The sequence below is a fragment of the Ruditapes philippinarum genome, unplaced genomic scaffold (assembly GCF_026571515.1).
Source record: "Ruditapes philippinarum isolate M1 unplaced genomic scaffold, ASM2657151v2 ctg6690_1_1_1_1, whole genome shotgun sequence".
NCBI lineage: Eukaryota > Metazoa > Mollusca > Bivalvia > Venerida > Veneridae > Ruditapes > Ruditapes philippinarum.
Window position 1 is genome coordinate 132,048 of NW_026866599.1, and position 3,529 is coordinate 135,576.

Genomic DNA, 3,529 nt, shown 5'->3' on the forward strand with positions numbered 1-3,529 from the left:
ACAGTGATGTTACCCAGCGATAAAATCAACGATTTGGATATATTATTTCGATTCAACATAAATGCTGCCGTACCTGATTTTAAGCAAAATTGCCCCTGATTTGTTTCCACTTAAATGTCTTTTTCCCTTTTTAAAACAAAAGAACGAAAGTGTGTGTTTTTATCTATAAAAATCACTTTTGGGCTTCTATTTTTTAGACATTGACGAAATCATTATACACGTGACGTAACCACTAAAAATTGACGCGCTGACAAAAAAGGGGGAAACAAATCAGCGTAATTTAGCTTATTACATGTACTTAGCATTTATTTTGATGTCGTGTTAAAATCAAAATAATTTCCAAATCAGTGATTTTATTGTTTTGTAACATCCTGTTTTTCTTTCGGATGCGCATCATTAATCATCGGGCTACGTCCGCGTGATTCAATCCGCATCCGAACTCCAAACAGTGATGTTTTTCAGCGATAAAATCAAGTTTGATAATTATTTCTTAAATAACACAACATGCGTGCCGTATGCTGATAATTTGGGAAAAATGCGGCCTGTTTGTTACGTAATTAATTGTAGTGTATAACTATTTTAACGGTTTATACTGTATATTGTAACCTTTACAGTCTATAATAATATGATATCTCGAAAGCCATGAAACGTGTTAATTTGTTTTATAATAATCATATACACGCATAATCGAAACATATTTTCCATATTTTTGCAGCCTCATGTTTAAAAAATAAAGACCAAAATATTCCATGTATTTATATAGTTTAACAAAAAGTACACGAATCAAATGTCTATATCCATTTAAAAATTGAGTTGCATTAAACATACCATAGAAAACTGTCAAACTATAAAATGACCATTTAGACCTTTTACTCATAATAAGATCAATGCCCTGTTATAATTGAATATGTTATTTCCTGGTCTCAATTATATGGACGAGAGCACCATTCATAACTTATTCTAACTTACGTTATAACATGTGATCTTTTTTAAATTGGTTTCAAACCATTCTAAGAAAGGAATAGTTGTTCAATGTAAAATTCAGTATGTATTTTACACTTTAACAAACTTAGAAAACTAAAAAACATAAAGCCAGTAAAAAAATCTATTTATTGAAAGTTAATGGTTAATGCTCTTTATATTTCTTGAGAGAAAATGCTTATCAACAAATTTTTATAAATTTTTGTAGACAAAAAAAACCATTCTAATGTTCACTGAAACTTGAGTTACTCCCTGTCAAGATGAGAATCAAATATGACAGCTAAACAGAAATTCATGATATTTGGCGTTAGGTTAGAGCAGCAAAAATGTAACGTTTTTATATAGATTAGAATGCCACGTGAAGCAGATTGAAATCAATTAAAATATCATTTCGTACGGATTCTGAGAATTTTGTAAACAGTCATTCTGTGCAATAGGGTAAACGTAATATGAAAAGTCAATGGAACGTTAAAACATGTTAGTTACCTGATCCAAATCATTGCACGTGAGCAAAGATTTATAATGTAATCTTGATTATTGATTACATCAGAATCTGTTTAAAAATGTTATGCTATAATAGCGTCAACGCACTTTATTTGTGTTATAAAAAATCCCGCAGAGTCCCAGAACTGTTTGGGGCCCTCCCCCTACCGGGCTCGGGCACCAACCGTTCCTCCGGAGTCTGCAGACGTTATAACACGGAAAAACGTGCGTTAACCCTATAATAACACACACTTTCGGTTCTTCTATGTTCAATAGGGAAAATTTATATTGTATAGCCTTTCAAAGTCTTTATAACTAATATGATACTCTCGAAAATGCCATGAATATGTGTTAACTTTATGTTTTTATAACTCATATATGCCGTAATGCAAAAATATATGCATATATTTTTGCATTACGGCATATATGAGTTATAAAAACATAAAGTTAACACATCTTCATATATATATATAGTATAAAACTAAAAAGTAAAAAAAAATCAAATAGTCTAAATCATATAATAAAGATTGAGTTGACATTAAATGCATATCTCTTACAGTAACAAATACTGTCCCTCTTTTTACCTTCCATTAGACTTTACTACATAACTAACTGCATATATATCAAGTGTTTAAAATTGATAACTTCAGGATGTTATCCTTTCTCTGTTTTAATATATGGACATGAGCACCTATATGCATAGCTTTGATTTTCTACCTTTCATTTTTACCAAAGGTTATTTTATTACCAATTTATTTACAAACACATAGAAAATAATAATTAGTTTCACATAGTGATTAGAAGATTCCTGTAGGCATGTACTAACTGAACAAACTAACAAACTAGAAAAATCCAGTCTAAGGTATATAAAGCCAGTAAAATAAATCTATCAATATTCAATTCTCATGGCCTCTATGCTTTTGATGACCTTACAACTGGTAAATTTTATACAACAAAAGTAGTAAGTAATACATAAGATAGACAGAAAAGAACAAATAATTTAGTAAACATGAGTTACTTCCCCTTTAAAGAGAGAAAGCCAACCCAAAAGAACAGCCTAAACAGCAAAATTATGAAATGTTGCAGGGTCAGTTTTATTAAGCCATGCAAAGCAATGTTAAAGTATTCATAAAAAGATAGATGGCCATGTGACAGCAGTACTTGCAGAAAATCGGATAGCTTTCAACATCCGGATACTGGTACACTTTGTAAAAACAGTCATTCTGTGCAATAGATAAACGTAATATGGATAAAATCAATAGGAGAATCGTTTAAAACAGTTCCGTTACCTATCCTCATACTCATTTGCAGGTGAACGTTCTTCTTGTAGAAAAATTTTGAAAATATATATAACAACATATTTGTTTACTTGATTTTTACGACTCAAAATAAAACTAATTAACACAACAGAATTAACTGCTAATAATAACAGCTCCTTCCATAGGCCAAAATAAAAAGCATTCCATAAGAGACGACGCCGCTCACCGGCGTCGCCAACAAAACAGAAAATAAATCTTGAATGTGTTCCGTATCCCTCCCTTAAATGTTTGAGTTCCGTATCATTCCATAATCACTTAATAAACTTGTGCTAAAACAACACATTAACATTTAAAGTGTTTATGAAAATCGAATTTCTTGAAAAACAGATTTCAAATGTCTACTTTTGTTTTCTCAATTTCCTATAGATATCACTTCTTCAACAACAATTTGTAATATTAACATGTTATAGCCAATATATAGTCGAATTGTGCGCGACGTAGTCTCAAATTTTCTTTCTTTTATTTTTGCATAATCCTGTTTACATCAAACTGTAAGCACAATGATACATTGCAAAACAGGTCCCAGGTTCTCGTTTAAATTAATAAAATATATAACTATGGAAAAAACATCATTCACATTATAATTAAAATTAAAGTTTCATATATTTTATTTTAGAATTATTTCAGAGACAGAATTTTGTGTGTACCGTATCTTTTGAAATAGCAGTGTGTTCTGTACCATTTCAACATAACTTTATGAAAATGTGCTAAAGCAACACTCGATACATTGGACAGAGTAAATTTAT